Below are 10,513 nucleotides of genomic sequence, written 5' to 3'. Positions count from 1 at the left end.
CAGGGATTGGGGGCAAGAGGAGAAGGGGATGACAGAGGATGAGATGGCTGGATGGCATCACTGACTTGATGGACGTGAGTCTGAGTGAACTCCGGGAGTTGGTGATGGACAGGGAGGCCTGTTATGCTGCGGTTCATGGGGTCGCAAAGAGTCGGACACGCTGAGCGACTGATCTGATCTGATCTGATACTGTTTTAACTTTTTATAAAGCTGGGTTGCTTTCAATATAAAATAATAAATAAGTGAAAGACAAAAAAATTTTTTTAGATCAAGTCAGTAATTCCAATTCTTCTTAACAGCCCTTTCCATTAGCAGGCAGGCTTATTGACCTCAGGCTTCAGCACTTTTTCTTTCTTTTTTTTAAAAAAGAGGCTTACTTAAATTTATTTTTATTCATTTATTTTTTGGCTGCACCGCACTGCACCTGTGATCTCAGTTCCCTAAGGAGGGATCAGACCTGTGCCCCCTGCCATGGAAGCACCGATTTTTTAACCACTGGATTGCCAGGGAAGTTCCCTTCAGCACTTTCTTGACAGTCATCACAGAAAGAAATATATTTATATTCTAACCCAGTGCATACCTATAAAATGTAAGTTAAAATGTCAGGAAACTGTACTTAGCCTTACTCTGTACAGTGCACTCTGCTATTTTCTATTCTTCTTGTTTTGCTCTTTTCTTTCTTTTTTACTCTTTATCCTTAACGCACCACCCACACAGATTTCTCAACTCAGTTTGAAAATTGCTGCTCTGGGTGTCAACTGCCGAGTCTGTCTCTGACCCTCTGGGCAAGACAGTCACCGCCTGGATCCGATGCCAGAGCCACCTGATCCTGCTTGTTACCAAAATCGTCCCCAGGCCCTGTGCCCGCTTCTCTCCACCCTCGGCCGCTCCCAGCCCCAAGGCCTACTCTGCCCTGGTCAGCCCTTGGCCACGGTCCCTGCTGACCAAGACAGATGGTTGCCTGGGGCTGCACCCAGCCAGGCCACTGGCCTCTGGGGCCACACCCGTGCCAGGGGAGGAGCCGGAACCACAGCTTCAGTTTCAGACCGCCGGGCAGTGTAGCCTAGCGGTTAAGAGCCTGGGCTCAGAAGCCAGGCTGCCAAGGGTGCAAATTCCAGCTGTGCTGCTGGCGACCTGGACTACGTTAGCTCATCTCACTAACTCCCCCATCCATGAGGGCAGCTGAGTGGGAAAATGGGCAGACCGAGGTTCCACGGTAGCTCACAGGGGAATTCGGACCAGCACCCCAGCCCTCGGCCACGTTCCACCGCCGATCTGACCTTTTCCCCTGTCCTGGGAAACAAAATGAGCTGCAGACAAGCAGCTGTGACCCTGGCAGGCACTTGATAACGGATTCCAGAACTGAGCGAGGGGGGTCTGTTTTAAGGCTGTTCGGTGATCATAAATTTGCTCTTAAGGCAGCTGTGGCAATGCCTGCTAACTGCCCCCCAACAGCTCTTCTCTCCTTCTTAATATCAGAACCATGGCTTTTCAGCCAAGCATGTGGCCGCTCAAAGTCTACATTTCCCAGATTCCTTTGTAATTAGGGGTGACCATGTCACCAAGTCCTGGCCAAGGGGATATGAGCAGAAGGGCTGTATGCAACTTTAGGGAAGGGTTTTTAAATTTTATTTTATTCAAGTACGGTTGATTTACAATGTTCTGTTAATTTCTGCTGCACAGCAAAGTGATTCAGTTACACATAAAAATTCTTTTTCATATTCTTGTCACAGGATATTGAATATAGTTCCCTGTGCTACATAGAAAGACTTGCCTGGTGGTCCAGGGGGGTTAAAACTCTGCATTCCCAAGGCAGAGGGCCTAGATCAGGGAACAAGATCCATACGCCATAACTAAGACCCAGCACAGCCAGATAAATAAATACATAAATATTTTTTTTTTAAATTAAGAGAAACTATCACAACATTGTTAATCGGCTATATCCCAACACAAAATAAAAAGTTAAAAATAAATAAACAAATACAAATTTTAAGAGAGGAAGTATACCTTTCTGCTCTCTCTCCTTCCTGCTGGCTGGAATGCAGGTATGACAGCTGGAGCCCAAGCAGCTAAATTTATCCATGAGAAGGAAGCCATGCTGAGGATGACAGAGTCATGAAATACAGAGAGCCTGGAACAGCATAATCTTATATCATGGGGAGCATAATTATCCTGGACTCACAATCTTCAGAGTTTGCTATCTAAACTTATGTATCATATTATAGTTTTCTTTTTTTTCTACAAGTGGCTAATTCTATCTGGTCCAGGAGCCCCTTCTCTTCCCTGTCATAAAAAGTCATATCATATCTCTTATGACAAACTGATGCCTGGGGAGGTCAGCCTGGGAAAACTGTGGTCTCAGGCAAGAGTCCTAACGTGGTAGCTGCTTCCACATCTGCCCATAAAGACTGAGCCCCTGGAGGATGTTGGATTCCCGTAAACAAGCAAGGAGCCCTCACTGGCCCATAACTCAGCCCCACGATGCCTGTTTCAACACCTACCCTCCTAGGAATCTCCATCAAACCTGGGCTTTGTTTGGCCCACAAAGGGCTTCTGTGTGAGCAGAGAGACAGACCAGGAGCAGAACCTCGGTTCCCAAGATATCAGGATTCTCAAGAAGCTCTCCTCTGCCCTCACTCAGACATCCACATCTTTCCTTCCTAGTCCGTGACATATCCTGGGAAAATACTTCTATGGAGAGGCAGCTGAGCAGAGCTCTGAGTCAGGCCTGAGTTCAAGTCCCAACTCTGCCACTTCTTAGCTGTGTGACCTTACCTCTTGGCCTCAGGGTTCTCACTGTAACCTGGGGTGCAGAGTTGCACTCACCCCTCTGACTTGACCATGCTAGCACAGAGCAAGCATTAGGGCTATAATTACCATCATCATTTTTATTACCATCACTAAACAGAGCCGAGTCCTGGGTCCCAGCCACACTGGTGGCCTGGATGCCTGGTTAGCAGCCAGGCCAAGCTTCTTCAGGGGGCCTCAGGGAGCAGGCTATCTAAGGCTCTGACCGCCGAACCACTGCTCACTGTGTCCTGCCATAAAGGGCTTCTCTGGCAGCCACAGGGGAGGAAATGATGACTGCAATGCCTAGGTCAAGTCCTGTAGGCCAGGCCACAGTGACACCGGCCCTCCCTGGGGCTCCCCTCACCCCCTGGAGCTGACTTCCTGCTGTAGAAATGAGCTGGAATCTCCCACCTACCACTCCTGGGAGCCAGCACCCCAGAGCCAACATGGGCCATGCTGAGCTGCCAGGATACCCACTAGTATATGCCCAACACAGCAGAACTCACCAGTCCTTAACTGAACCACAGTGGACCGGGTGACTTGTGGGTCACCTCATGTCATACACCTGTTTCTGTTTGGGGATCTGCTTGTCCCCAGCTCTCAGGTCATGTGGTTGGGGTTGGAGATTCAGCCCCAGGTAACGGGGTATGTCACATGACCCTGCTAAGCCCATCGCAGCGTGCAAGTACTGCTCAAAGTGACTGATTCAGGGATGGGCATGTGACTCAAGTCAAACCACTATGGCCCAATCCCAGGTAAGCCTGGGGCTTTCGCTTGAGCAACTAGAAGAGAAGATCAGTCATTTCCTGCAGCATATTAATCCGAGACAAGGGCTGAGGTCATCAGAGAGCATCTGGTTGACATTTGGTGAAGCTGACATTTGGTGAAGAGCAGAACAAGAGATGTAGAGAAAAATGAATAGTGATGATACCATTTGAGATCCTGAATCCAAACATGCTTGAAGCCAAACTCCCTGCCTGGACTTCTGAACGATATGACACAATAAACCCTTGCCCTCTGGGGCATGTGGGGGCCAATCTGGCTGAGTACACATAGGTCTTGTGTCATCTGCAACATGAAAAATCCAAAACCTAACCAGGACTTAGGGTCACAGTATGTTATGTACACATAATTTTAAAAAATCTTTCATTAAAGTACTGGAGAAGAAATGGCAATCCACTCCAGTATTCTTGCCTGGAAAATTTCATGGAAAGAGGAACCTGAAGGGCTACAGTCCACGGGGTTGCGAAGAGTTGGACATAACCGAGCACACACACAGCTTAAAGCGCAGGGTTAAAAACAACACCCCTTTCCTATGAGGGCCACTGTGTATGAGCACACAGGTTAGGTATGCTCAACTCTAGTGAACAACCTGTGCAGCAGTACATGGGCAGCTCTCCTTCCCACCTCCGGGGCAGCCACTTCCAATTTTCTAGACGTGACTCTTGGTAGATAACACTATATCTCTAAGTAATATGCTTTCTCTGTTATTTCTTTTCTTAATTTTAATCATTTATTTTTGGCTTCACTGGGTCTTCGTTGCTGTGCATGGGCTTTCTCCAGTTGCAGCATGTGGGTTTCTCATTGCGGTGGCTTCTCTGGGTGCAGAGCACAGGTTCTATGGCACATGGACTTCAGTGGTTGTGGGGCACAGGATTAATTACCCTGTGGCATCTTCCCCGTCCAGGGATCGAACCTGTGTGCCCTGCCTGAGCAGGCAGATTCTTAACCACTGGATCACTAGGGAAGTCCTCTCTGTTATCTGTTATCTATCGATTTTCTGATATGACAAATGAAACTGTAGTTCCACTTCCCCTCATTACTTCTCTCCTCCATTCCGCCACTCCCAGACTGGTAGGTCTTCTGCTACTTCCTTTAGATACCATGCCAAGAACTCTCTTTTTTAAAATTATTATGAGTATAGTTGATTTACAATATTGTGTTAGTTGCAGGTACATAGCCAAGTGATTCAGTTGTACATATATATTCTTTTTCAGATTCCTTTCCATTATAGGTTATCACAAGATACTGAATGTAGTTTCCTGTGCTACACACTAAATCCCTGTTGTTTAGCTAGTTTATATATAGTAGGGTATATCTGTTAATCCTAAAACCCTAATTTATCCCTTCCTTCCCTTTCCTCTTTGCTAAGTGTGTTTTCTATGTGAGCTTATTTCTGTTTTGTAAATAAGTTCATTATTATCTTTATTTTAGATTCAACCTATAAGTGATCTCATATCATATTTGTCTTGCTCTGTCTGACTTACTTCACTTAGTATGATGATCTCTAGTTCTATCCAGGAACTCTCTGTCTTAATCCCACCAACCAGAAGGAGCGATGGGTTTCTCATGAGTTCATCTTACCCGAGACAGATGTGGTTTTTATGCTGCAAATGAGTGATAAGAAAGCAGAAGAGGCCTTTGCTCCCATTGGCCACAAAAATGCACAATGTTTACTGAACTAAGACAGACAAGTAACACATGTGGACAGCTTGCTGTGTCCAAGGCACCATGCTAAGCTCTCAATGTGGACTCTCCCTTCTGGCAATGACAGGTGACACTGGGCAGAGAAATGACTGCCCATCTCCGACAGGGCCACTCCAGGGAGGGAAACTGAGCAGACCCAGGCTGCCCTGGACTGCTCCTGGCTTGTTCCAAGGATGTCCTGGGCTCTAGCTTGAGTTCTCAGTTTCCTTCAAACAAGAAACAGAAACTTATCTTGGTGCATTCCTGTGTTCACTGCAGCGTTATTCACAATAGCCAAGGTATGGAAACATACCTAGGTGTCTGACACATGAATGGATAAAGAAAATGTGGTATATCTATTTGTTGTTGTTGTTCAGTCATTAAGTCGTACCTGGCTCTTTGCAACCCCACGGACTGCAGCATGTCAGGCCTCCCTGTCCCTCACTAGCTCCTGGAGTTTGCCTAAGTTCATGTATTATGTACACAATGGGATATTACTCAGTCTTAAAAAAGAAGGAAATCCTGTCATTTGCAATAACATGGATAACCAGGAGGACATTATGTTAAGTGAAACAAGCCAGACACACAAAAATATTGTATGATCTCACTTACACGTGGAGTCTGTAAAAAGCCAAACTCAGAGAAGTGGAGAGTAGAGTGGTGGTTGCCAGGGGCTGGGGGTGGGGTGGAGGAAATGGAGAGAGAATGCCAAGGAGTACAAAGTTTCAGTTATACGATGAATTGAGGCCTGGAGATCTAGTGTACAGCCTGGTGACTATAGGTAATAATACTGAACTGTGTACTTGAAATTTGCTTAAGAGAGTAAATCTTAACTGTTCTCACACACACACACACACACACAAAACCAAAATAAAACGAATGGTAACTATATGAGATTATGGATGCATTAATTAGGTTGATTGTGGTAACCATTTCACAAATACATGTATATCAATTCATCACATTGTATACCTTAAATATGTACAATTGTTATTTGTTAATTATACCTCATAAAGCTGGTGAAAAGGCACATAGGGTGCTCAACATCACTAATTGTTGGAGTGTGTGTGTTTAGTCACTCAGTCGTGTCCAACCCTTTGCAACCCTATGGACTGTAGCCCACCAGGCTCCTCTGCCCATGGGATTCTCCAGGCAAGAATACTGGAGTGGGTTGCCATGCCGTCTTTCAGGGGATCTTCCCAGCCCAGGGATGAACTCGCATCTGCCAGGTCTCCTACACTGCAGGCGGATTCTTTACCCACTGAGCTACCTGAGAAGCCCAATCGCTGGAGAAACGCAAATAAAAACAACGAGGGACTCCTCCAGTGGTCCAGTGGATAAGAATCCACCTGAAATGCGGGGAACGTGGGTTTGATCCCCGGTCAGAGAACCAAGACCCCACGTGCCGCAGGGCAACACAGCTCACCAGTCACAACTAAGACCCAACACAGACAAATACATAAATAAATACATTTTTTAAAACCCATGATGAGATACCACCTCACACCTGTCAGGATGGCTATCATCAAAAAGCCTACTGATAAAAATGTTGGCAAGGATGTGGAGAAAAGGTCCACTTTTGTGTGGGAATTTAATTGGTGAAGCCACCAATTACAAATTTGTAAGTATGTAACACAGTATAGGCTGTATAAATATGGAATATAGTATAAAAGCTGAAAATGGAACTGTAATAGGATCTAGCAATTCCACTCCTGGGTATATATCCAAAAAAAAAAGAAAACAATTCAAAAAGATACAAGGATCCAATGTTCAACATTCAAAGCAGCACTGTTTACAACAGCCTAGATACGGAAGCAACCTGTGTCCATCAACAGATGAACTGATAAACAAGATGGTGTGTGTGTGTGTGTGTGTGTGGTGGTGCTGGTTTAGTTTCTAAGTCAAGTCCAATTCTTGTGATTCCATGGATTGTAGCCCACCAGGCTCCTCTGTCCAGAGGATTTTCCAGGCAAGCATACTGGAGTGGGTTGCCACTTCCTTCTCCTGGGAATCTTTTCCACCCAGGGATCAAACCCAGGTCTCCTGCATGGCAGGTGGATTCTTTACTACTGAGCTATCAGGGAAGCCTATATAAATATATAAAAACATACACATATATACATACATATATACAATGGAATATTACCCAGCCACCAAAAAGTAAGGAAATTCTGCCATTTGCAATAATGTGGATGGACCTAGATATTATTATGCTTAGTGAACAAGTCAGAGAATACTGTATGTTAGCACTTATTTGTGGAATCTAAAAATATAACAAATGAATGTTTATAGCAAAACAGAAACAGACTCACAGACACAGAAAACATAGCGGGGAGAGGGTTAAAATGGAGAGGCACGTTAAAAGATCCAGACTACTATGTATAAACTAGAGAAACAACAAGGATATATTTACAGCACAGGGAATTATAGCCATTATCCTATAATAACTTTCAATAGAGTATAGTCTATAAAAAACATTCAATTACTAGGCTGTACACTTTAAACTAATATAATACTGTAAATCAACTATACTTCAATTTTAAAATAGTTGGGAAAAAAACAAAGCTCAGTGTTGTGCCCAAGACCCTGCATTCTGCAGTCACAGGACCCAGCTTGAATGCTGGCTCCCCAGCTAGGAGCCCGAAGTGCTCATCAAATGCCTTTCCAGGCTGCATTTCATTTATTTGCTGGGCGTGGGGATGATAACAAAAGTGTCATATCAGGAGTTACTAAGTCAAGCCTCCAGCTAAAAATTCAGGTCAGTGTCTACCGTATCCCCGGCATACGGGTGGTATTCATAAATAAACATTTATTAAAACCATCTCAAGAAAGAATACAGTTCATGTCAGAATGCCAGAGTAAAAGGACTGATTTACAGATGTCTCCACCCAAGAACCACTCACTATTCATGACCTAGTCCTCATGTCCCTGCCCCTGCACCTGAAGGACCCTCTTTCTGGAATGCCTCTCCCAGCTGCTGCCAAATCCTTCTGTTCCCTTCAAAATCCAGCTCAAATTTTTACCCCCTTGAGAAAGACTTCTCTGGGTTTCCATTATATCCAGAAACCCAAAAGTCTATGTGGTGGGCAGACTAATGCCCGCCTCCAACAAAGATATCCACACCCTAATTTCCAAAGCCTGCAAATATACTCCCTCATGTGGCAAATCAACTTTGCAGGTAGGACTAAATGAAGGGTCTTGAGATGAAAGATTATCTGGGATTATCAAGGGAGTCTTTGTAAAAAGGAGGCAGGAGTCAGAGCAAGAGACGCGACAATGAAAAAGGAGTCATAGAGAAAGATTTGAAGATGCTACGCAGCTGGCCTGGAAGACAGGCGAAGGGACGAGAGGGGAAGTTATGCCATGCGGGAGGCCTGTAGAAGCTGGAAAAGGCAGAGAAACAGATTTTCCCTGCAGCCTCCAGACAGAATATAGCCCTGCTTTTGAACTTGACTACCCTGGCTTTTGAATTTCTCACCTCCAGAACCATAAGGAAAGAAATCTGTTGTTTTAAGGCACTAAATCTGTGGCAATTTGTTACAATAGCAACAGGAAACAAATACAGTCTAGACAGTAGGGCAATTTTGCCCTCACAGGGGATACTTGGCAATGACTGGAGACACCTCTGGCTGTCACAAGATAGCTCCCACAACAAAGAGCTATCCAGCCAAACTGTCAATAGTCCTGAGGCTGAGAAACCCCGCTCTAGAATGAATCTGGTGGCATTCCAAGGAGACGTCCCCATCCACCTTCCCTCCTCTTCTCTTTTAAAAACACATCTCCATGCATACCAGAAAGAGACAGAGAAATCAGCTTACTCACTGACAAGAGCAGCAACCCACAGCTGAACCCAGGAAGACAAGTCAACATTCACTCTGCTAAGGCTCATAAAAACATCACTGCAGTTCACTGTGCTTCGTTCATATGAAGCCATTATGATTCAAAGGTTATTGTTTTAAAAACCAAAAATATGCCTTTTAGAATACAAAGCACAATATTGTAGGTATAGCTTCAATGAACAGAATGCATAAGAGGGCCTGAATTTTAATTTTTAATTATTTGCACCCTTCTCATGTTCCCAGGACACTCTGTACTCTTGGTGGCTCAGACCAGAGAGACAGCGTGTCTCACTTCTCAGGGCAACTCTGTGTTTACATAGCCTCTCGGTGCCCAGACCATGTGAGTATCTGGAACAAAAGGGGCCATGTCTTAGTCCTTCTAGTTCCTAGCCCAGAGTACAATGTCTGGCACACACGAGGTTCCCTAGAAATGCAGAGTGCATGAACGAATGAGTAACTGGAGAAAAGTGGGCCATTTCTGCAGATATAATGGGCATTGTAGGCATGGAAGAACAGAGAGACTATCAGGTTACAATTACAAGGAATCTAGGGGTTACTTAGCCAGGAGACACAGCTGAGTATGTGGGAAAACCTGAGTGGGAAAGCCTGGATCACCGGGAGGCCCTCAAAAAGCAGCCAAGACCAGGACTGGGCCCAATAAGCTTTGGAGATGAATGGATCTGGGTTCAAGTCCGGGCTATGCCACTACTAGCTGAGTGCACTTGGGCAAATTACCTAACCTCTCTGAAACTCGGCTTTCTCATCTGCATAATTCACTCATCTATCAAAGTGGGGCAGTGTGAGCAAGGTGGAGAAGAGGTGAGAGAGCTGGTCTGTGGCACAGAAGCCAGCTGTCCACTGTGTTTTGCGCGCCCCTGCCCAAATCCTTTTGCATCTAGGTGAGGCCAGGGGGCTACGTGTGAGCCGGTGGAATGCGGACAGAAGTAACTTGCGCTGCAATCAGGCCCATCCCATCCCCGAGGCCCGTTTTCGGCACCCCGGTCAGCCTCCCCTGCACTGCATTCCTGTCCTGAGACAAGTAGCCCAGAACAGAGTCACAGCTTTCCAGCACCACGCACAAAGCTCCTGCTCCATCACTCCTCTCAGCCCCCTGGAGAGCAAGGGTTCCCCGCTCCCTGGGCTCACCCACACGGTGCCATCTGTTTGGCACACGGCCTAGCCTGCTCTCCCTACCCATCCCCGAGCCAATTCTGCTCATCCCTCAGGTCTCAGGTTAGATAGATGTCACCTCCTCCAGGAAGCCTCGCTGGAGCTCCAGGAGTTTGGCACCATTAGCTTCATCCTACAGATGAGGAAACTGAGGAACAGAGAGGTGAACTGACTTGCCCCAAATCATGCGGCTAGAAGGCAGGGGAGGGGGGTTTGCAGCCAGTGCAGATCCATCCAGGGTTTCGCTC

At 45.9% G+C, this 10,513-nt stretch overlaps 1 protein-coding gene across 2 annotated transcripts in view; it reads right to left on the bottom strand.

The window, feature by feature from the left end:
• The window catches only part of EEF2K (eukaryotic elongation factor 2 kinase), a 71,671-nt gene that overhangs the window by 58,370 nt on the left and 2,788 nt on the right, over positions 1–10,513 (bottom strand). Inside the window, exon 1 of one of the 2 annotated variants that reach the window (XM_010837182.1) lies at positions 2,008–3,000. The exons of the other annotated variant lie outside the window; for it this stretch is intronic. The gene's annotated coding sequence lies outside the window, so the exon portion shown is untranslated. Of the gene's footprint in view, positions 1–2,007; positions 3,001–10,513 lie in introns of those variants that run through there. 2 annotated transcript variants of the gene reach the window in all.

The sequence above is a fragment of the Bison bison genome, unplaced genomic scaffold (genome assembly GCF_000754665.1).
Source record: "Bison bison bison isolate TAMUID 2011002044 unplaced genomic scaffold, Bison_UMD1.0 scf7180017864072, whole genome shotgun sequence".
In the NCBI taxonomy this organism is placed as follows: Eukaryota; Metazoa; Chordata; class Mammalia; order Artiodactyla; family Bovidae; genus Bison; species Bison bison.
Note: the sequence above shows the minus strand (reverse complement) of the source record. Positions and strands in the feature narration are given on the sequence as shown.